The sequence below is a fragment of the Amblyraja radiata genome, chromosome 17 (genome assembly GCF_010909765.2).
Source record: "Amblyraja radiata isolate CabotCenter1 chromosome 17, sAmbRad1.1.pri, whole genome shotgun sequence".
Lineage (NCBI taxonomy): Eukaryota > Metazoa > Chordata > Chondrichthyes > Rajiformes > Rajidae > Amblyraja > Amblyraja radiata.
The window spans coordinates 24805628-24830378 of NC_045972.1; the positions used below are offsets into that span (position 1 = coordinate 24805628).

Genomic DNA, 24751 nt, shown 5'->3' on the forward strand with positions numbered 1-24751 from the left:
ACCAATATCAACACCAGCACATTGAATAGAATACACAATAATTTGAGAAGGGACATCCTGCACAAGGGTAATGCAGCAGCATTAGATTAAGTTATTTGTTGAATCCGATATCATGGGCAACACAATGTAAATCTGTGCCCTTCATATCAGCTCAGCAATCAGTAATTTGCTCAGATGCTGTTGTGGGAATGACAACATGATTTATTATTAACCAAAGGATTCAAACTGTTTAATATTGCCAGGTGCTTTAATGAAAAAAAAACCTCCTGCATCAGATCTTTGTCTGAGTGTGTGCTGCCTTTATCCGAGGCTGCACAGAAAAGAATTGTGATCTGTAAACCTTTCTGGTTAATAACCTTGAATGTGTAATTTCAAGGTTTACCTTCAGTCGAGATATCACTGTGATGGACAACACAACAATTTGTGTACACAAGAGGAGTTTCATAGTTATAGAGTCGTACGGCACAGAAACAGGCCCTTCAGCCCACCGTGTCGCTGCTGACCTTTGTTCTCATAGAGTCATAGGGTGATACAGTGTGGAAACAGGCCCTTTGGCCCAACTTGCACACACCAGCCAACATATCCCAGCTCCCAGCCTCAACTACCTCCTCTGGCAACTTGTTCCATACACCTACCACCCTTTGTGTGAAAAAGTTACCCCTCAGATTCCTATTAAATCTTTTACCCCTCATCTTAAAACTATTCCCTCTGGTCCTCGATTCAACTACTCTGGGCAGGAGGTCTGTTTGTCCCATTGGGATTGTATCCTGTTATGTTTTTCCTACATAAGTATCTGTCTAATACATTTTAAATATCCAAATTGTATCTGATTTCATACAACTAGATGCCCTGAAGCATTTAGACATAGAAACATAGAAAATAGGTGCAGGAGTATGCCATTCGGCCCTTCGAGCCTGCATCCATCTTCAGACTAATTGTAGTGCGGGCGGTGCCTGAGATGCTGCCTGACCTTCTGAGTTACTCCAACACTTAGTGCTTTAACAAAAAATGTTGCTGTATCTTGGTACAAGTGAAAAATAAATTATTGAACATACCATAGAGACATAGTCCTAGAGTTATACAGCATGGAAACGGGCTCTTCATCCCCAACTTGCCAGGCCGACCAAGATCCCCATCTACACTTGTCCCACAAACCAGTTTCACATGCACTCCTACACAACAGGGGCAATTTATTTTCCACAGAGGCCAATTAAGCTACAAACCGACACGTCTTTGGGATTTGGGAGGGTGTATTGATAATTAATGGTGCAGACTGGAAGGGTGGCACAGTGGAGTGCATAGTGGTGCAGCGGTGGAGATGCTGCTTCACAGTACCAGAGACCTGAGTTCGATTCTGACTGCGGGTGCTATCTATGTGGAGTTTGTATGTTTTCCCCATGACCTGCGTGGGTTTTCTCCAGGTGCACCGTCTTTCTCCCACACTCCAAAGACGTACAGGTTTGTAGGTAAATTGGCTTTGGTATAATTGTAAATAATCCCTAGTTCTGAATAGGATAGTGCTATTGTATGGGGTGATCACTGGTCAGAGCAGACTCGGTGGGCCGAAGGGCCAGTTTCCACGCTGTACCTCTAAAGACTAAAATTTGAATCGCCTACTCTTGCTTCATTTACCAAGTTGATATAATGTTAAGTATTACCAGTGTTTTGTTAATAATTAGAGCAGACCGGCGCTTCCATTCTATACAAAGTGACAAGTGATTCATTCATGTCGCAGTGAGGCCAGATGTATGCAGAATCGGAGAGCACGACAAAGCCATTCTGAAGCCATTTCACTGGCGATAAAAAAGTAAATAAGCCTTGATCTACATCCAGCAATGAGCATGATATTCACACTGCTAGATCAATACCGACCTGCCTTTAGATGTGAATAAAGCTGCCTTCGGAAGGAAGAACACACACTCATTTAGTGATCTGTTGACTAGGAAACATGACAAAAATAGGCACAAATAAAGTAAGATGAGAGGCAACGATACAGGACAGTAGCCAGATCCTCTTGACAGCTGGTTGTTAATAATGCAGCAGTTTATATGACAGCTTTCACTCCCAGTCATATACCAAGGCAATTTATGAAACAATAGTGGCAGTATTTACAAGTCTCAACAACTGGGTTCCTCAATTAAATTGGAGAGATGAAAAGGGGTCTTCCGCTTTGCATCTTGTATTTTGTTTTGATCTATTTTCCCTTCAAGTTGTTTCCCCTCTCAGTTGTGCAAACTTCCAAACCCTTGTCTCCATACAGCCTGTCTTCATGGAATTATGCAGCAAGGAAACAAGCCCTTCGACCCAACGTCCATGCCATCCAACATGCCCCATCTATGCTAGTCCCATTTGACCGAGTTTGGTCCATATCCCTCTAAACCTTTCCTGCCCATGTACCTGTCCAAATGTCTTTTAAATGTTAGTACCTAAATAGTACCTGTCTCAACTACTTCCTCTGGCAGCTCATTCCAAATACCCATCATCATTTGTGTGTAAAGGTTGCCCCTCAGGTTCTTATCAAATCTTTCCCCTTCACTTTAAACCTATGTCTTATAGTTATTGATTTCTCCACTCTGGTTAAAAGACTTTGTGCATTCACCCTATCTATTCGCCTCATGAATTTATATGCCTCTATAAGATCACCCCTCAGCCTCCTGCAGCTCCAAATAGTATTCCTAGTTTGCCCAACCTCTCCCAAGACCCTCAAGTCCTGACAACATCCTTGTAAATGTTCACTGCACTCTTTCCAGCTTAACAACATCTCAAATAGTGAATGCTCGCTGATTATTGACTGCTATAGCACCAAGTCCTAGTTCTGGCCAAATTCATAATTTATATTATTTTAGCTCTGGTATTTACGTGGATAAATCCCGATGTATATGGGGTTATATTTCAAGTCAAGAGTGTTTGATTGCCATAATTACTGTAAATGGAAAAATCAAATTCTTACTTGTAGAAGCATAACAGGTCTTCAAACACAGTACTCATATATAACACAATAAACAAGAGAAAATTCAATAAATTAAAAATATATATTAGTGCAAACAAAAGCCCAAAGTCCTAGTGCAATGAAGACAGTTTGTGGTTCATAGTTTAGTTGGCGTTTGTAGTGTTCAACAGCCTGATGATTGCTGGGAACAAGTTGTTCCTGAGTGTAGAAACAAAGAACTTCAGATGCTGGATTATATGCAAAACACAAAGTGCTGGAGTAACTCAGCAAGTCAGCGGCATCCATGGAGAACATGGTTAGGTGATGTGTAGGAGCGAGTCCCTCCTTCAATCTCGACACGAAATGTCATCTATCCACGTTCTCCAAGGATGCTGCCTGACCTGCTGAGTTATGGCCCTGTCCCACGGTACGAGTTCATTCCAAGAGCTTTCCCGAGTTTAAAAAAAATCAAACTTGTGGTAAGCATGGAGAATGAACGTAGCAGGTACATCGGAGCTCGGGGACGTCCCTTGCGAGGGGTGACATAGAATCAGGAGATGTGGATAAAACTGAGGAATTGTAAGAGTAAAAAGACCCTAATGACCACAAACAGTAGCCTGGATAAAGGGTGCAAGATGAAACAAGAGTTAAAATTGGCATGACGTAAAAGTAATGCTGCTGTTGTTATGGGAGATTTCAACTTGCAGGTAGACTGGGAAAATTAGGTTGACACTGGACCCCTTAAAAAAGGGAGTTTGTGGAGTGCCTTCGTGATGGATTCTTAGAGCAGCTTGTACTGGAGCCGACCAGGGAGAAGGCTTCCCCTTCCCCTTTAGCTCCATCTTTATACTCCCAATTTGTCAATCCCTCCCCCCCACTATTTAGTTTAATCCCACACGTGTAACACTAGCAAACCTGCCTGCCAGAATGTTGGTCCCCCTCCAGTTAAGGTGTAACTCGTCACTTTTGTACAGGTCACCCCTAACCCAGAAGAGATCCCAGTGCTCTATAAAGCTAAATCCTTGCCCCCTGCACCAACCCCCCAGCCAAACATTCAGATCCTCTATCGCCCTCAGTAGCACGAGGTACTGAAAGCAATCCAGGGATAACCAGTCCTGCTTTTCAGTCTTCTTCCAAATTCTCTAAACTTGTGTTGCAGAACCTCTTTCCTCTTTCTCCCGACGTCGTTTGTGCCCACGTACACAACTATTGCCGGTTGTTCACCTTCCGTCTCGAGGATGTTCTGGTCAGTTCGTGATATCTTGAACCCTGGGACCATTGAGGCAACAGACCATCCTCAAATCTCGCCTGCCGTCACAGAATCTCCAGTCCGCACCTCGGACAATGGAGCCACCCACCACTGTAGCTCTGCCTGATGTCGGTCTCGCCAGTCGAGTCTCATCACTAGGATTGGAGCCACTGACCTTGGAGACAACCTCCCTATAGGTCCTGTCCACAAAACCCTCGTTTTCACGGTTGGCCCTGAGGTCATCCAGCTGCTTCTCCTAACACATTTGCTTCCTCTAACAGGTTCGTTCAGGAGCTGCACCTGGACACAATTTCTGCAGGTGTCGTTTTCAGAAGCACCAGCTATGTCACTGACTTCCCACATCCTGCAGGAAACACACTGCACCATCATGCCTGCCATTTCTTCAGAAGACAAATTTCAAACAAGTGTAGCCTCCTTGCCTCAGTCTCTTCACCGAAGACTCTTGAGCCATAGGTTTCATATTCCTATAACTATATAACTATATACCATATACATATAATGGATAGGAAAGGTTTAGAAAGATGTGGGCCAAATGTGAAAAATGGGACGAGTGTAGAAGGGGCATCTTTGTGACTTTATGACTATAACACTTGTTTTCTTTACTAATTACAGCCCTATCTCATCTTTGAAATATTCATGTAATCGATCCCCACAGTTTTCTGGGAAGAATTTCCAGAGATTCCCAGAGAGTAAATATTTTCTTTTCTTGGTCTTACATGGTATTGAACTCTTCCCTTCAAAAATATTTAATTATTTATAAAGCACACTGAGATCATAAAGAGTGCTTATAGCAATGTTACCGTTTCAAAAATTAACAATTGTACAGAAGCCATTTAACCTACAAAAATACACACAAAATGCTGGAGTAACTGTGGCGGAACGGTGGTGCAGCAGTAGAGTTGCTATCTTACAGTGCCAGAGACCCAGGACTGTCTGTACTCAGTTTGTATGTTCTCCCTCTGACCGTGTGGGTTTTCTTAGGGTGCTCTGGTTTCCTCCCACACTCCAAAGACATATAGGTTTCTAGGTTAATTGGCTTTGGTGAGAATTGTAAATTGTCCCTAGAATGTAGGATAGTACTTGTGTGCAGGGGTAACTGGTCAACTCGGACACGGTGGGCCGGTTTCTGCGCTCTATCCCTAAACTAAACTAAACTAAACTAAACACATTGAGATCACAAAAAGTGCTACGGAAATTTTACAGTTATAACATTTTGCAATTTTACAGAGGCCAATTAACGTACATTAATTGACTCAAAGTGCTGGAGTAACACAGCGGGTCAGGCAGTATCCCTGGAGAACGTGGATAGGTGATGAATCAGGTCAGGACCCTTCTACAGCCTTACAAACCTGCTGTGGGGGGAAGATCATAAAATCATAAGATCATAAGTGATAGGAATAGAATTAGGCCATTCGGCCCATCAATACTCCACCATTCAATCATGGCTAATCTATCTCGCCCTCCTAACCCCATCTCCTGCCTTCTCCATATAACTTCTGACACCCCTACTAGCAAGAAGCCAAAGCACCCGGATGAAAGACATGGTCACAGGGAGAAGATGCAATCTCCACATAGTGAATGTGCAAACTTCACACTTAAGGGTGAATTGCTGTGTTAAATGCAACGTGAATATTTATTGTTGTACTGCAGTTGACTACCTGACTCATGAGTGAATTCAATGGGCGATGCCTGTCCTTAATAGTTTGATTTGTTTCAGTGTCCCAGGTGAAAAAATAAATTAAATCAAAAAGCTACTGGATTGTTTCAAAGACATATGTCAAATGTTAACTTATGCCGCTTGACAGACAATAGAATAGATGCTTATGATCTCTGATTGTTCTGGCATTGAGGGAAATCAAAAGAGAAGGATATATGCACTGAAACATTAACATCTCACTTCACACAGTGTGAGGCCTGTCATACTCTCAGCCTGTAAGTTTATATTAAAGATATGCTTATATTAGGGGAAATATCATTTAGACTACACTTTACTTTAGAGCGTGGAAGCAGGCCCTTTGGCTCCCCCGAGTCTGCGCCACCAGCGATCAGAGGTTATGGGGAGAAGGCAGGAGAATGACATTGGCAGGGAAAGATAGATCAGCCATGATTGAATGGCGGAGTAGACTTGATGGGCCAAATGGCCTAATTCTAATCCTGGAACCTATGAACCTATGAACTTACGATCACCCCATACAGTAGTACTATCCTCCATACTTGGGCCAATTTACAATTGACAGAAGCCAATTTACCAACAAACCTGTACGTCCCTTGGTGTGAATATCCCCTCTCCTTGCTAAGCTAACATTCTGACAAAAGGCCTGCCAAGAGGATCTTTTCTAGATTTCGGCAGGTGGTGATCTCATTGAAATGTATGAGATTTATAAGGAGATACAAGGAACTACAAATTCTTGAAACTTAAGCAAAACACAAGGTCTTGGAGGAACTCATAGAAACATAGATAATAGGTGCAGGAAGAAGCCATTCAGCCCTTCGAGCCAGCACCGCCATTCATTGTGATCATGGCTGATCGTCCCCTATCAATAACCCGTGCCTGCCTTCTCCCCATATCTCTTGACTCCACTAGCCCCTAGAGCTCTATCTAACTCTCTCTCAAATCCATTCAGTGATTTGGCTTCCACTGCCCTCTGTGGCAGGGAATTCCACAAATTCACAACTCTCTGGGTGAAAAGGTTTTTTTCCTTAAAACTCAGTGAATCAGGCTGCAATCTGTGGAGGGTATGGGCAGGTCTCTGAACTGGTGGTTTGTCAGTTTATTCACTGTGCCACCATGTTAATGAACACTTGTTGAAGATCTCAAACTGCTGGAGGAACTCAGCGGGACAGGCAGTATTTGTGGAGGGAATGGAAAGACAACGTTTTGGGTTAAGATGCTTTTTCAGAATAAAGACATTGAAGAAAGGTCCTGACCCGAAGCATCGCCTGTTCATTTCCTCCCCACATCATCCCTCCATGCTGTTCCATGTTCTAAATCAAAAGCTAAAAAATGACACACAGATCACTACCCCAGAGTCGACAAAGGCCATTCACTAGAAAAACTATCATCTTACATATAAGTAAAGGGGCTGTCCCACTTGGGCGACCTAATCCACGAGTTAAGAAGAGTGTCTTCGACCTTCAAGCTCAAGGGCACTCACCTGGAAAGCCTCGAGCTGGATGGACCGTCCGTGATGAAACCGCGAGCTGGATCGACCGACCGCACACACACACACACACACACACACACACACACACACACACACACACACACACACACACACACACACACACACACACACACACACACACACACACACAATCGCAAAAGCGAGGGCCAGGGAAAGCGGGGGAGCGCTGTCTGAAATTCACACCCGCAATGAAGAGGAAGGTAAACAGCTGCCACAGTGTAAGGTAAGTCCTTTAGAGAGCACGGAGGGGGGTGGGAAGAAGGGAAGAGAAAGAGAGAGAAGGGGAGAGAAGGGGAGAGAAGGGGGGGGGAGAAGGGGAGATAAGGGGAGAGAAGGGGGAGAGAAGGGGGGAGAGAAGGGGAGAGAAGGGGAGAGAAGGGAGGGAGAGAGGGAGGGGGAGAAGGAGTGGAGACACTTTTAAGAAGTATAATAAAGTTTAACGGGCATTTTACCTACAGGTTTACTTACAGGTTTTCCTTGGTCCTGAAACTCCAATGAGCCAATCGAAATGCCCGGTCAGCGAAGGAGATTGCCTACGGCTGCCTTCGGCTGCCTGTAACTAAATAGCGACCCCACTCCACTGCACTATGAGTCAAAAAGAACCATGCTGACCACATTATACTTGCGGAAAAAATTTCAACATGTTGAACATTTTTCCGCGACCTAGCTGAGGCCACGAGTATTCGGAAACTTCCCTTGAGCATGAAGGAGAGTTCCAGCGACCTAATAGGACCTCCTAGGACCACGTGTTGACCATGCTGAGAGTTTGAAGGTTGAAGATACTCTTCTAAACTTGCAGATTATGTCGCCCAAGTGGGACAGCCCCTTAAGGAAGAAAATTGAGGGTGATATAAAAAGACACAGCAATAAGTAACCTGACTGATTTCTGATTATATATATCATTGTCACAATTGCAACAAATGATTGTCTTAAACCTCACACACAACCCACTGTTCATTTGATGCCTCATTACCTTATTGTGATGGTCTCACAAGCACTTTGAAAAATAATGAGAGAGATGGCAAGGTTTTTTTTGTAATAATTAATTAGCATATCAGGATGAAAATCAGCATTATTAGCCTGCTAATTCTGACAATGCGCGTGGAACTGTCGACTTAAAATGATGAGAGTGTTTTTTTTAACCAGATAAACAGAGCGGTGTAATTATTATAATACATTTGCTCTGTAATCACCATTGTAGAAAAGAAAGGGGAGAGAATTGTTAAAATTCAGTACCACCTGAGAAGAATTTTGATTAAATTATGGAAGCACATGGATAATATGAGCTGCAGAGACCACAACAGCCAGCATCTTTGACAGTAATTAATATTTGGCTTAATAGCAAGGTCACCAGCATAATCAAGGGTGAGTCTCACCCCGGTCACTCCCTCTTCCATCAGGCAAGAGTTACAGAAGTGTGAAAACGCACATCTCCAGATTCAGGGACAGTTTCTTCCCATTTACAGGTAGTGCTGCCTCGGCAAAGCCACCAGCATAATCAAGGACAAGTCTCACCCCTCACATTTCCCTCACCTCCCCTCTCCCATCCAGCAAAAGACACAGAAGTGTGAAATGCACACCTCCATATTAAGGGACAGTTTCTTCCCAGCTGTTATCAGGCAACTGAACCATCCTACCAACAACTAAAGAGCAGTCCTGAGCTACTATCTATATTATTGGAGACCCTTGTACTATTTTTGATCGGACTTTACTGGACTTTATCTTGCACTAAATATTATTCACGTTATTCTTTTCATCATGTATCTGGTCAATGTGATTAACTCGATTGTAATCATGTATTGTCTTTCTCCTAACTGGTTAGTGCGCAACAAAAGCGTTTTACTGTATCTCGCTACACGTGACAATAAACAAAACTTCAACTCAAACTCAAAGATTGATAGTTATTGAGTTCACTGTCCTCAGAACATCACTTTACTTCAACCTGTCCTGTTAATTAGTGAAAAGTAGTTGCCCAATTGTACATCGAACCTCTAGCAGCTACAGACTGTACTTCCCATTAGAACCAATCAGTACCCCATTCCTGCTTTTCCCCATATCCATTGATTCCTTTAGCCCTAAGAGCTAAATCTAATGGGCCTGCCCACTTAACCGACTTTTGCGGTAACTGCCGGCACCCGTCATAGGTCATTACAGGTCGCCGGAAATTTTCAACATGTTGAAAATTCAGCGGCAACCAGACAGAGGCTACCACTCTTTGGGCGACTGACGAGACTATTCACGAACATACAGGCGACACTCTAGCGACATGTCGCAGGGTGAAGCCTGTATGGTCATGAGTAGTTGCCCAAAGAGTCATACCTTGTTCTGGTCGCCACTGGATTTTGAACATGTTGAACATTTTCGGCGACCTGCTGCGACTATGACGGGTGCTGGAAGTCGCCAAAAAAAATTGCGTTAGTGGGACAGGCCCATTACTCTCCCTTGAAAATCCGGTGAATTGGCCTCCACTGCCTTCTGGGGCAGAGAATTCCATAGATTCACAACTCTCTGGTAGAAAAAGTTTTTTTTGCATCTCAGTCCTACATGGCCTACCCCTTATTCTTAAACTGTAACCCCTGGTTCTGGACTCCCCCAACATCGGGAACATTTTTCCTGCATCTAGCCTGTCCAATCCCTTAAGAATTTTATATGTTTCGAAAAGATATCCTCTCATCCTTCTAGATTCCAGTGAACTCAAGCCCAGTCAACCCACTCTTTCATCATATGTCAGTTCCGCCATCCCGGGAATTAACTTGGTGAACCAACACTGCACTACCTTATTAGCAAAAATGTCCTTCCTCAGATTAGGAGACCAAAACTGCATACAATACTCCAGGTGCGATCTCACCAGGGTCCAGTACAACTGCAGTAGGACCTCCATGCCACAATACGCAAACCTTTTTGCAGTAAGATATCTGAACCTTACTGCCGGAGAAGGCATCAGATACAATTACTATGTATAAGAGACATTTAGAGAGACACTTGAAGAACAAGACATCAAAGATGCAGACCCAAAGCATGAAAATCGGATTAGTGTAGAGGGGCAAATAGATAGGTATGAAACGGCCAATTTCTATACCACAAAATTCTATGACTCAATTAAATAACCAGTTTTTGGAAACAAATTATAAACTGTTCATAATGATAGGACACTCAGAACTCTCAACATCACCCTTCCATTCAATGAAGTGCTCCAACACGTAGCAACTAATTCCCTCGACTAATACCATATTTTCTTTTAATCAAACCAAGTAATTGTATCAAAGGTTTGCAGCAACTCAGCGTCTGCAGATCTGGAGTAGAACCATGATTTCCCTGATGAGCTTAATCTCAGTCCCGGAGCTTATGCAATGATGGAAACTGCCGCGAAAGTCCATTCTGCCCATCATTGCTGTGCTGTCCCTGAAGGAGCTAAACAATTGCTCCTGCTTCCTGCTCATTGCAGAATGCTACAAAATTCTTCAAACACATGTCAGATTCTTACTTAAATAGTTATTGTTAAATTTTCCACCATCGATGAGCTGTTGGCTTATTATATTGTGATAATTAAAACAATGTATTTGGCTGAGTTTTTATCTTAATTAACCATTCCTTTGGGTATTAAGTCTGGTTTGAATTGAGTAATGTGTAAGAAGGAACTGCAGATGCTGGTTTAAACTGAAGATAGACAGAAAAAGCTGGAGTAACTCAATGGGACTGGCAGCATCTCGGGAGAGAAGGAATGGGAGACGTTTTGGGTCGAGATCCCTTTTCGGACTAATGACTGTTTCCAAGAGAGACGAAGGCGCATGTTGCAATCAAAAGCGCTTGAACAATTGGTTGGGAAGAAAGCCAAACTGTAAGAAAGACTCCCCCTCGACTACAATCACTTTGAAGAAGTGTACCTACCCAAAATTGCACCTAGCTATGATCTCCACCGATAGACATATCTCGATAAAAGGATGGGTGGCATTTCAGGTCAGGACCTTTCTTCCAGAGATGCTGCTTGACCCATTGAGTTAATCCAGCATTTGTGTTTTTTGGTCAAGGTGTGCCAGCATCTGCAGTTCCTTGCATCTCATATGTAAAATATCATATGTACTGACAATGGAACAATGGAATTCTTATTTGCTGCAGCTTAACAAGCCCGTTAATGCAGCAACACAGAGATAATATGTAATAATCAAAAATAAAATAAGTTAATAACTGTAATGCTAGTTAATTATTATCATCCAAATACTGAAATCTGTTCTGCAGCAAAGCCGCAATTAATAAAAGATCATAGTTGTGAGGTTGGTGTTGTGTAGTGTTCAAAAGCCTGATGGAGTGCTAGGAAGATGCTGTTCTTGAACCTGGTGGTCACTGCTTCCTGACTCCTGTGCCTTCATCCCGATGCAGGAGCGAAATGATAGTGCGGCCAGGGTGGTGTGGGTCTTTGGTGAAATTGACTGTCTTTTTGAAGCAGTTCTTCCACAGATCCTTTTGATTTTAGTGTCTCTGATGGACCAGGCAGTGTCCACCACTCTGTAGTTTCCTTCATCAGACAAGGACATTTTATTCGGTCTGTTCCTGAAAGCCCATATCACCAGCTCCTCACTTCAAGAGTAATTAAGGATGTGCAATGCAGCAAAGAATGAATAAATTTAAAGATAGATATCGCCGTTGGCCTTGTCACTCTTCTGTGCAGCGGGAAGGATAAACAGATCTTTGGTTTGATATCTCAGCCCAAAGAAATCACCTCTGACACAGCAGCACACCGCTGGAAATTTGTCAAAGGGAAGATGCAACATGAGGGAACTTGAGGGAGGCATTATCCCAGCTCTCTGGAGTCAACCCTGAGAGCTCGCTCTTGCTTCTCTGCCAGCGTGAGAAGCTCCAGAGAATCCAACAAAGGCTGCCCTTCCCACCAACCGCACTGATCCATTCCCCCAGCACACAACTCCACCCCTCGGACAGGCACGCATGTACACACACACACATACACACACAAGGTAATACAGACACAAATAGACACACACAGAACCAAACATAAGTTGCACACAAACAGACAAATGCACACACTCTGCACTCACACACTCACACACAAACACAAGTTACAAAGAGACACACACAAACATAAGCAACATTCAGACACAAATAGACACGCACAGAGACAAACACTAGACACATACACACACCCCGCACTCACACATACACTCATGCACTCACATACACTCACACACACACTCACCCACAAACACACCCATAAATACGCTCTCTCGCTCACACACTAACACACTCTCACACTCTCTCACATGCTAAAACACTGACACACACATGCACACGTGTGCACACACTCACACATACCAATGAACACACCCTCTCGCACACCCATTCTCTCACACACACACATTATCTCACACACACACACACACACACACACACATTCTCACATGCACACACGGACAAATGCACACCAACTCAAAACAGGAACTGGAAAGTACAATCCTGGATAAAATAGCACAACCAAATCCATTGCTTCAAGACCACAGCAGATGCTAAACCTCTTTTTATTGCATCAGAAATCCTGCATTACACTGAAATTAAATTTTTTTGTAAACATTTCCAATCTATTCTCTCCTCCCTCAACTATTTTCCACCTTTGTCACCATTACACATTCATAATTAAAATGTATTAGACAAAATGTTAAATACCATCACCTAATACTTTCATTTCTCTAAACCCACTAGACAGCAAATACATTACTTAGTAATTAACAATTTGTTGAGTGTTAAACAATTTAACATATCTTTCACTATAGAATGCGAGGAAAATATATGAGACATGAAACCAATAAACCTAAACACTTTTATACGTAGCTTATAAATTGATGTTATATAAAGTTATTGCATTTTTATAAACAGTAAATGACAGATTTCATATTTTTTGAAAGCAAATCTCTGCTGAATTCTTCTCGGTTATGAAGCTCGCAAATGTGGTAAGTTGGTTCTCTATAATCTAAGGCTGTGGATTTAATGTGGTAGGGCTCTTTTTTTTAATAGGACAGTTGATCCCAAGAGTATGTAAACCAGGTTGCCACTAAGGGTGTAGGAAGTAACTGCAGATGCTGGTTTGCCCCCCCCCCCCCCCCCCCGCTCCTTGGACAATCGTCAGCTGACCAACTACCTGAGCGTGTTCTACTGCAGGTTCGATAGACAGAAATATAAGGTACACAAAATTGCTGGGGAAACTCAGCGGGTGCAGCAGCATCTATGGAGCGAAGGAAATAGGCGACGTTTCGGGCCGAAACCCTTCTTCAGACTGATGGGGGGTGGGGGGGGGAAAGAAAGAAGGAAAAGGGGAGGAGGAGGAGGAGCCCGAGGGCGGGCGGATGGGAGGGTGGGAGGAGACAGCTAGAGGGTTAAGGAAGGGGAGGAGACAGCAAGGGCTAGCCAAATTGGGAGAATTCAATGTTAATGCCATAAGGACGCAAGGTCCCCAGACGGAATATGAGGTGCTGTTCCTCCAATTTCCGCTGTTGCTCACTCTGGCAATGGAGGAGACCCAGGACAGAGAGGTCGGATTGGGAATGGGAGGGGGAGTTGAAGTGCTGAGCCACCGGGAGGTCAGGTAGGTTATTGCGGACTGAGCGGAGGTGTTCGGCGAAACGATCGCCCAACCTACGCTTGGTCTCACCGATGTAAATCAGCTGACATCTAGAGCAGCGGATGCAGTAGATGAGGTTGGAGGAGATACAGGTGAACCTTTGTCGCACCTGGAACGACTGCTTGGGACCTTGAATGGAGTCGAGGGGGGAGGTGAAGGGACAGGTGTTGCATTTCTTGCGGTTGCAACGGAAAGTGCCCGGGGAGGGGGTGGTGCGGGAGGGAAGGGAAGAATTGACGAGGGAGTTGCGGAGGGAGCGGTCTTTGCGGAAGGCAGACATGGGGGGAGATGGGAAGATGTGGCGAGTGGTGGGGTCACGTTGGAAGTGGCAGAAATGGCGGAGGATTATGTGTTGTATTTGCCGGCTGGTGGGGTGAAAGGTGAGGACCAGAGGGACTCTGACAGAAATATAACCCCGGTATCTCCTCCCTTCCTCCCTCACCTACTCCCTCCTAATAACCACTTCACACCTACTTACAGCCAGGCTCCAGTCTGCAAAGACTGTACCCTTCCCCACCTACTCCCCCCCAATCACCACTTCATACCTACTTACAGCCTGACTCCAATCTGCAAAGACTGGGCCCTCGTCCACTACCCACCCCCTCCTTGCTGCCCAACCTCAGTCTGGCCACTTCTTCATCACTAACAATAGCAATTGAGGAGGTGGCAATGCTATTCATGAGACAGAAAAGCCAGAAATCTCCATGCCCGGACAATGATTCCCCCTCTACCCTCAAGCTTTGTGTCGAACAACTGGCACCAGTCTAAACGGACATTTTCAATCGGTTTCAACCTGCGAACTTGCATGGTCCCTGCCTCCTTCAAAGTCTCTACTATTGTTCCCTTACCCAAATAGCCAAGGATTACAGGTCTTAATGACTACAGGCCTGTCGCACTGACCTCTGTAATCATGAAGACCCTTAAAAGACTTGTGCTGGCCCGCCTGAAAAATAACACAAACTGTTGCCCCTGCTGGACCCCCTGCAGTTTGCATACCGGGCAAATAGATCAGTGGATGAAGCAGTCAACCTAGGCCTGCACTTCATCCTCCAGCACCTAGACCGCCAGGGGACCTATGCAAGGATTTTGTTTGTGGATTTTAGCTCTGCATTCAACACCATTGTGCCAGAGCTACTACACTCCAAACTCTTTCAGTTGACTGTGCCTGAACCCCTCTGTCAGTGGATCATCAAATACCTGGCAGACGGGAAGCAGCATGTGAGGCTGGGAAAGCACATCTCAGACCCGCAGATCCTCAGCATAGGAGCACGTCAAGGCTGCCTAAACTACCTTCTCCTTTACTCTCTCTACACCAATTACTGCACCTCCACAGACTCCTCTGTCAAGCTTCTCAAGTTTGCGAATGACACAACCCTGATTGGACTGATCCAGGATGGGGAGGAATCTGCCTACAGGCAGGAAGTGATACAGCTGGCATCCTAGTGCCATCGCAACAACCTGGAGCTCAATGCTCTTAAGACGGTGGAATTGATTGTAGACTTTGGGAGAGCTCCCCCTCCCCCCACTCACCATCAACAACACCACAGTCACATCTGTGGAGCCATTTAAGTTCCTTGGGACAATCATCTTCAGGGACCTTAAATGGGAGGCCACCATTGACTCCAGAGTCAAAAAGACCCTAACAGAGAATGTACTGTACTTCCTGCAGCAGCTGAGAAAACACAATCTGCCACAGGCAATGATGGTCCAGTGTTATACTGCCATCATAGAGTCTGTCCTCACCTTCTCCATCATGGTATGGTTTGGCTCAGCCACCAATCATGACATCCGTAGGCTGCAGCGCATCATTCGATCAGCCGAGAGGTTTGTTGGCTGCAACCTTCCCCCCATCAACGAACTGTACACTGCAAGGACCAGGAAGAGAGTGGGTAAGATCATCTCTGACCCCTCTCACCCTGGCCACAAACTCTTTGAAGCACAACCACCTGGAAGGCGACTCCAGACTATCAAAGCCACCAGAGCCAGACATAAAAACAGCTTGTTTCCATGAGCAGTAGCTCTACTCAACAGCCAAAAGTCTGTAGCCTCCTTGTGCTCTGGTATTTTATTTAATTCTTCACATGTTTAAATTATAAAGTGTTTTTTTTAATTGTCTACTGTACTGTATATCGTATTGTTACTTGCGAGCAAAGCACCAAGGCAAATTCCTTGTATGTATACATACTTGGATAATAAAATGTATTCAATTCAATTCAATTCATCCACTCTATCCAAGCCTTTCACTATTCTGTATATTTCAATGAGGTCTCCCCTCATTCTTCTAAACTCCAACTAGTCCAGGCCCAGTGCTGACAAACACTCATCATAGGTTAACCTACTAATTCCTGGGATCATTCTTGTAAACCTCCTCTGGACCCTCTCCAGAGACAGGACATGCCCAAAATTGCTCTCAATGTTCCAAATGTGGCCTTGCCGGCACCTTATTGGGTCTCGAGCATTCCAGCACTTTATGTCTATCTTCTAACAAAAGGGGCACTGACTTTGAACTGATGACCCAACTGTATACTACAGTTCTGCACAGATGCACAGCAGTAGATTTGCTGCCTCACAGTGCAAGAGGCCCAGGTTTCATCCTGATTGCGGGTGCTATCTGTATATAATTTGAACCTTCTCTGTGACCGCGTGGGTTTTCTCCGGGTGCTCTGATTTCCTCTCACATTCCAAAGATGTACAGATTTGTAGCGTAATTGGCTTTGGTAAAATTGTAAAAGTTGTAAAATTGTAAAATTGCTCTTAGTGTGTAAGATAGTGATAGTGTATGGGGTGATCACTGGTCGGCGCGGACTCGGTGGGCTGAAGAGCCTGTTAGCATGCTGCATCTCTAAAGTTTAAAGTCTAAAGGAAAGCAATGGAAACAGGAATACACAATTCTATATCTGAACAAGGGTTCTGAGCCGAAACATCACCTACCCATTTCCTCCACAGATGCTGCCTGACACATGAGTTATTCCAGCACATTGCGTTTTTCTCAAGATTCCAACATCTGTAGTTCCTAGTGATTCACCTCTTATGCATGGTTTTAACCAAAACACTTGACATCAATGGCATGTGAGGTGCCAAGACCCTGAGCATTATCGTCTTGTGGGTGACCACTGACCAGATACTGAAATGAGTAGACGGGGCTAATCAATTTTTCCTCTCAACCCCATTCTCCTGCCTTCTTCCCATAACCTTTGAGACCCTTACTAATCAAGAACCTACTAGTTTCCGCTTTAAAAAATACCCAATGACTTGGTCTCCACTGCTGTCTATGGGCAATTAATTCCACAGATTCAACACTCTCTGGCTAAAGAAATGTCTCCTCATCTCCAGTCTAAAGGTACGTCCTTTTATTCTGCAGCTGTGCCTACTGGTCCTAGACTTACCCACGACTGGAAAGATCAGCTCCTCATCCACTCTATCCAGGCCTTTCATTATTTGGTTGGTGTCAATGAGATCCCCCTTACCCATGTTCCTTCAATAGTCACCTCACTCACCTGTAAAGTCGATCATCAAAACAACAGGTTACCCACCAAATAAGAAAGATCATGGCTGATATTTGACACCATGATTCATTTGATAACCCGATATTCCTTAATACCCTTAATATTAGATAATCTATCAATCTCGATATTGAATGAATTGAATTGAATTGAATTGAATTCCTTTTATTTGTCATCCAGACCGAAGTCTGAATGAAATTTAAGCAGTCATACATATAATACAATACAATAAAAAACAACAATAAACACATATTAACATCCACCACAGTGAGTCCACCCAACATCTCCTCACTGTGATGGAGGCAAAAGTCTTAGGGCTGCAGTCTCTTCCCTCCTCTTCTCCTTCTGCGCTGAGGCGATACCCCCCGGGCGATGTTAAAACCTGTCCTCGCGGCTCAAACACCGCGGCTCGGGGTAGTCGAAGCTGCCGCTCACCAGACCTGCTGACGCAGCCGCTGGCCCGCGGCCGAACCCCCGGTCTCAGGCCACCGCCACCAGAACTGCCGTCCCAGCCCCCGGAGCATCGTTCCAGCCCCGAGCCAGATCGCCCTCACGTGAGTACTGCCACCGTCTCAGCCTCGCGCCAGGCCGCCGCTCCTCCCTCGCGCCAGGCCGCCCCGACCGGGCGCCGCTCCTCCCTCAGCTGGGCCGCCCCGAATGGGCGCCGCTCCTCCCTCAGGCTGGGCCGCCCCGACCGGGCACCGCTTCTCCATCCGGCTGGGCCGCCCCGACCGGGCGCCGCTCCTCCCTCAGGCTGGGCCGCCCCGACCGGGCACCGCTTCTCCCTCAGGCTGGGCCGCCCCGACCGGGCGCCGCTCCTCCCTCAGGCTGGGAACGCCGTACCTCCCCGAGCTCGGCTACTCCGACGGGAGCACCGTTCCTTCCTCGGGCCGGCCGTCCTCACGGTAGCGTCACAGCCCCTCACGAAAGCCCTGTTCCAGCCCCGAGCCGGGCCGTCCTCACGGGAGCGAGCTCAGTGCGAGTCCTGGCAGGCTCTGCCTCCTGAGCCTCGAGGTCGCCAGCTCCGCCACTAGGCCTCAGCGCAGACGGAGGCAGAGAAGGGGAATACGACAAAAAAGTCGCATTCCCCCGCAGGGAGAGACAGCAAGCCCCGTTTCAACCCCCCCCCCCAAAACACAAACTAAAAACCAAAACTAGACTAACCAAAACGGAAATAAACAACCCAAAAAACACAAAACAAACAGGACTGCCGGAGAGCCGCTGCAGCCAGAGCCGCGCCGCCACTAGGGACTTTTGACGACAGCTGATTCTCAGGCACTGATTTTCCCAGCTACATTTTAGGTTTAGGTGTATTGTTGAGGTACATTGTGAAGCTTTGCTTTACATGCCATACGATCATATCAGATAAAACATACATGAATACAATCAAGTCAAACTCAAGTTCAGCAGATAGAGTGAAGGGAAAGATACAGTTGCTAAATATAGTTTCCCAGCATTTCTATCGTAACAGTTTCAGAGACATTTTTTAGAATTTTTATTTATGCCTTTCCTGAAAAATAGAACGTGTATTTTGTCCTTGTTTTTATTTTACAAATATACCCTCATTAAGGAAAAATTAAGATCTGTGCACAATTATCCATGTACAGTCTCACCAGGGCTCTGGAATTCTACCAAAGCATCTTTGTTGTTGTACTCAAATCCCTTTGCAATAGATTTCTAAATATTGTTTACCTTCCTAATAGCTTGCTCTACTTGTAACTTAACTTCTCTCACAAGAACATCAACAGGATAGTGGCACAGCTGGTAGAGTTCCTGCCTCACAGCGCCAGAGACCCGGGGATTGATCCTAACCTCGGGTGCTGTCTGTGTGGAGTTGTCACGTTCTCCCTGTGACCACTTGGGTTTCCCAAATCCCACAGACATGTGGGTTTGTAGATTGAATGGCCTCTGTAAATTCCCCTTAATTTAGTCGGGGGTGAATGAGAAATTGGGATAATATTGAACTGGTGTGAATGGGTAATTGATGTTCAGCATGGACTCGGTGGGTCAAATGTCCAGGTTACATGCTGTAACTCTAAACTAAGATAAACCCCAACACTTTTCAATTGTTCACCATTGAAATAATATTTTATTTTTATAATATTTTTTCAAACTTGTGGAAACCTCACTTTTGTGCACGTTATGTTCAATGTCCATAGCCATTTGTTTAGCTCTCTGCATCCTCTGAGGTTAGTCTGAATTCTCCTCACAGTTCACGTTGCTACCTTGCTTTGATTAAACATATATATTACACTTGATCTCATCTTCCAAATCATTGATATAGATCGAAAACAGCTGAGACCCCATTTCCACTCCTTGGCACCTCATTAGTCATCCCCTCTCAACCCAAAAATGATCCATTTCGTACAACTATCTGTTTTCTGTCCATCAATCCATGCCAGTATATTAACCATAATCCCAGGAGCTTTCACTTAATTAAAACAAAATATGAGGGGAAATGACAGATGGATGCAGGGTCTTTTACCCAGGGTAGGCAATCAGGAACCAGAGGACATAGGTTTGAGGTGAGAAGGAAAAGATTTAATAGAAACCTGAGGGACAACTTTTTCACTCAGAGGAGAGTGGGTATTTGTAATAAGCTGCCAGAAGAGGTAGTTGAGGCAGGTGTAATAACAGGATTTAAAACACACACGGATAGGTACACTGATAGGAAAGGTTTAGAGGGATATGGCCCCAATGTGACTAGTTTAGATTAGTTTAGTTTAGTATAGTTTATTGTATTTTATTTTAGTTTAGTTTAGTTTAGTTTAGTTTAGTTTAGTTTAGTTTAGTTTAGTTTAGTTTAGTTTAGTTTAGTTTAATTTAGTCTTGTTTATTGTTACGTGTACCAAGGTATTGTGAAAATATTTTTGTCACATTCAATCCAATCAGCAGAAAAACTTTACATGATTACTCATGAGCTGTCCACAGTGTACACAAAAGAGTGGAGCGATTCTACTGAGTGATAGTAGATCTGTTTCTGGAACCAGCACGGAGTTGCCTGACTTGGGCATCATCTTGCATAGATGGGGCATCTTGGTCGTCATGGGCAAGTTCAGCCAAAGAGCCTGTTTCTGTGCTGTATGACTAGTAACATTCAGTATTGAAGGCCCTCGGAAAACCCAAATACACCACATATGCTGGCTTACCCTTAACTATTCTGTGACAATCTCAAAAACAAAAACTCCAACAGCTTCAAAATCAACTTTATTTTTATGAAGTTAAGTTGACTCTGTTCAATTCCGTCTTTGAGCGACCTGTTATAATTTCCTCAATTGTAGGTTTGATCGTTTCTCATGTCACTGACTGTTTTTTCCCACTTTCACTCACTCTGAAATCTTAAATAGAAAGATTATGTTTGCAACCCTCCAAGCAGTGGGACGGTTTTCAGAGGCTAAGGAGGTGACTAGCGGTGCATTCAGTATCTCAATAGCCACCTTTTACAGAAACATTGGAAATGAATCATCAGATTTCGGTATTTATCAGCTTTTGGATCCATCATTTTGTCCACCAGCCTTTTACCAATGCTGACTTTGATGGATTGCAAAATACAGTGTGGAAACAGGCTCTTCAGCCCACCGGGTCCACACCATCCATTCGTGACCCATTCACACTCATTCTATGTTATCACACTTTCTCATCTACTTCCTACACACAAGGGCCAATTTCTAGAGGCCAATTAATCTACAAACCTACACGTCTTTGGGATGTGGGAGAAAACCGAAGCACCTGGAGTGAACCCATGCAGTCACAGGGTGAACGTGCAATATCAGACAGTTTAGTTTAGTTTTGTTTAATGCAGATTAAATGGTTTATTATTATCACGTGTACCAAGGTACAGTGAAAAGCTTTTTGTTGTGTGCTATCTCGTCAGCAAAAAGACAATATATGAATTGCAATTAAGCCGTCCACAGTGTATAGATACAGAATAAAGTGTATAATATTTAGTTAAAGATGAAGCCCAGTAAAGCCTGACTAGAGTTAGTTTGACTGCCTCCAATGAGGTAGATGGGAGGTCAGGACCTCTCTCTAGCTGATGAGAGGATGGTTCAGTTGTCTGATACCAGCTGGGATAACAGTACCCAAGATCAGGATCAAAGTGGGTCTCTGGAGCTGTGAGGCAGCAATTCTACCAGCTGCACCACTGTGCCATCCGCTGACTTCTTTCAGATGCTCATTAATTCCATAACCATTGTCCTCCAGTATTTTCCTGAGATGTTTAATGTTTTCTTCAACAAGATACTTGTTTCATTTCTCTAACATTTCTTTGCTCCCCAATGTAATGGATCTTGTCTCAGTGGGGAAGAGACCGTCACTAACTTTGTCCAATTATCTCCCCATTCACTCCATGGATTAGTCTTATACCTTACTTTCCTTTTTCCATATCAATATCTCAGTTCTTCTTTTGCAGAATTTTATTATAAAAATCATGAGAGGTATAGATAGGGAAAGACAATCAGAATCTTTTTCCCAGTGTGAAAATGTCAAAGACCTGATTGCACAGCTTTAAGGCAAGAGGGGAAAATTTAAAGGAAATGTGCGGGGCCAGTTTTTTTACACAGAGGGTGGCTGGAATATGCTGCCAGAGGTGGTGGCGGAGACAGATACGGTAGTGACATTTAAGAGGCTTTTAGACATGCAGGGAATATAAGAATATGGATCATGTGCAGTGAAAGAGGGTTAGTTAAATTTGGCATGGACAATATGAGCCGAACACAGCCTGTTCCTGTGCTGTACTGTTCTATGTTTTCTGTTTCTCAGATATACGGCTCTAGGTGGTAACATTAAGAACAATTTCCTTAGATCAAATAACGCCATGCCAGTTAATGCTGTATCTCAATCTACTCTTGTCTTTGTCTAGATTCAAGATCCTGGTTGAAATTAATCAGTTCCAATCTTGATGTAACATTCTATCACATTGTAGCGTGTGTCTTGGAATAAAGCACGGAGTCGTGTTTAGAGAGAGACACTTTTTATTCTGATCCTCCCGGTTGTAGGGAAGACCAAACGAGAGAAAGATGGCACCCAAACCCCACCCTTTAAAGCCTCCGGCTAAGGGCCGCCTCCGGACTGAACCACTCCTGTGCCGAGGGGTTCGACACTAAGGTGGCACGACCCTTGGGAGCCGCCACAGGACCCCCCCCCAGAACCAGAGGCACGAAACGCACCGGCGGGCGAACGACCCGGCCGGCCCGTGTGCGGAAGTTAGCCGCTCGTGGGGCTTGCGGAGGCATAGGTGGAGGGACAGGACGAGGGACCGGCGGGAGGACAGGTGGAGTGACAGGCGGAGGGAGCCGTGAAGGGGGGCGCCCTCGGGGCCGAGGTTGGGCAACCAGCACCGGCTGGTCAATGTCCAGGTGTGCCGGCTTCAACCGGTCGATCGACACTGCCTCCGGCCGGCCCCCCATGTCCAGGACAAAAGTCGACTGCCCGTGTTCCAGCACTCGGAACGGACCCTCGTACGGCCTCTGGAGTGGAGTCCGGTGGGCATCACGGCGCAGGAAGACGTACGGGCAGTCCCTGAGGGCTGATGGCACGTGTGGGCGAAATGTCCCATGGCGGGACGTCGGGACGGGTGCGAGCCTGCCAACTTGCTCGCGAAGGCGCTGTAGGGTGGATGAGGGCGTTCCCTGCTGCCCCGGCGCCGACGGCACGAACTCCCCGGGCACCGTGAGTGGCGACCCGTAAACGAGCTCCGCCGATGATGAGCCCAAGTCCTCTTTGGGAGCAGTCCGGATGCCCAGCATGACCCACGGCAACTCGTCCATCCAGTCCGGGCCGGAGAGTCGTGCCTTCAGTGCTGCCTTCAGCTGCCGGTGGAATCTCTCCACCAGACCGTTAGCTTGCGGGTGGTAAGCCGTGGTGTGGTGTAGCCGCACCCCCAGCAAGTGAGCCATGGCTGACCACAGCTCGGAGGTGAACTGTGGCCCCCGGTCTGAGGAGATGTGCGCCGGCACCCCGAAGCGAGCAATCCAGTGCGCGGACAACGCACGAGCACACGTAGCCGTTGAGGTATCGGTCAACGGAATGGCCTCCGGCCACCGCGTGAAGCGGTCCACCATTGTAAGCAGGTGGGTGATGCCCCGGGACGGCGGGAGAGGCCCTACAATGTCTATGTGGAGATGGTCGAACCGCCGGTGAGGTAGACCAAACTCCTGGAGCGGCGCACGGACGTGGCGCTGGATTTTTGCCGTCTGGCACGGAATGCAGGTGCGAGCCCAATGGCCAACCTGCTTGCGCAGACCGTGCCACATGAAACGAGCAGCCACTAGTGCCGTTGTCGCCCGGATTGATGGGTGAGCCAGTCCGTGGATCACCTCGAACACCCTCCGGCGCCAGGTGGCAGGGACGATGGGGCGCGGCTGACCGGACGACACATCGCACAGGATTGTTTCTCCCCCAGGACCGAGAGGGACATCCTCAAGGCGGAGGCCGGAGATGGCAGTCCGGTAGGCGGGCACCTCACCGTCCGTGAGCTGTGCCTCCGCCAGAGCAGAATAGTCCATTCCGGGCGCCACCTCGAACACGGCGTTGATAGCGGGCCGGGACAATGCGTCGGCCACCCGGTTGTCTTTCCCCTTGATGTAGCAGATAGGTTGCTTGTAGAAACAAAAATCTGCAGACACAGGTTTACAAAGAAATTGACATAAAATACTAGAGTAACTCAGCAGGTCAGGCAGCATCTGTGGAGAACATGGATAGGTGATGTTTCAGGTCGGGATTCTAGTCTGAAGTCTGATCAGTCTGAAGTTGGAATCCAGACCTGTAATGTCACCTGCTCTCCAGAGAAGCTGTCTGGCGTGCTGAGTTACTCCAACACTTGGTGTCCCTTATTATGATCAATTTGGGGTGGCGCAGCAGTAGGGTTGCTGTCTTACAAAGTTTCAGACCCAAGTTCTATCCCGCCTACGGTTGCTGCATGTACAGAGTTTGTAAGTTCTCCCTGTGACCATGCGGGTTTTCTCTGGGTGATCTGGTTTCCTCCCACATTCCAAAGGCATGCAGGTTTGTCGGTGAATAGGCTTCGGTAAATTGTCCCCAGTGTGTAGGATAGTGCTAGTGATCGCTTGTCAGCGTGTGCTCAGTGGGCAGTAGGGCCTGTTTCCACGCTGTATCTCTAAACTAAACTTAACTAAATTGATCCCTTGGTTGTACGTCAAAACTCAACGGCAAATATTTTGCTGAGATCCTGGTCTTGAGAATGTTAGGGATTTAAATGAACGACCAATTTCCAAGTTT

General features: G+C 45.7%; 1 long non-coding RNA gene across 1 annotated transcript in view; it reads left to right on the forward strand.

Annotated features, from left to right (window-relative positions):
• LOC116982940 overlaps positions 1–13941 on the forward strand; it is a 28652-nt gene extending 14711 nt beyond the window's left edge. The window contains exon 3 of the long non-coding RNA XR_004414565.1: positions 13921–13941. This is a non-coding gene — a long non-coding RNA (uncharacterized LOC116982940). The remainder of the gene's footprint in view (positions 1–13920) is intronic.
• Positions 13942–24751: the final 10810 nt, after the last annotated feature.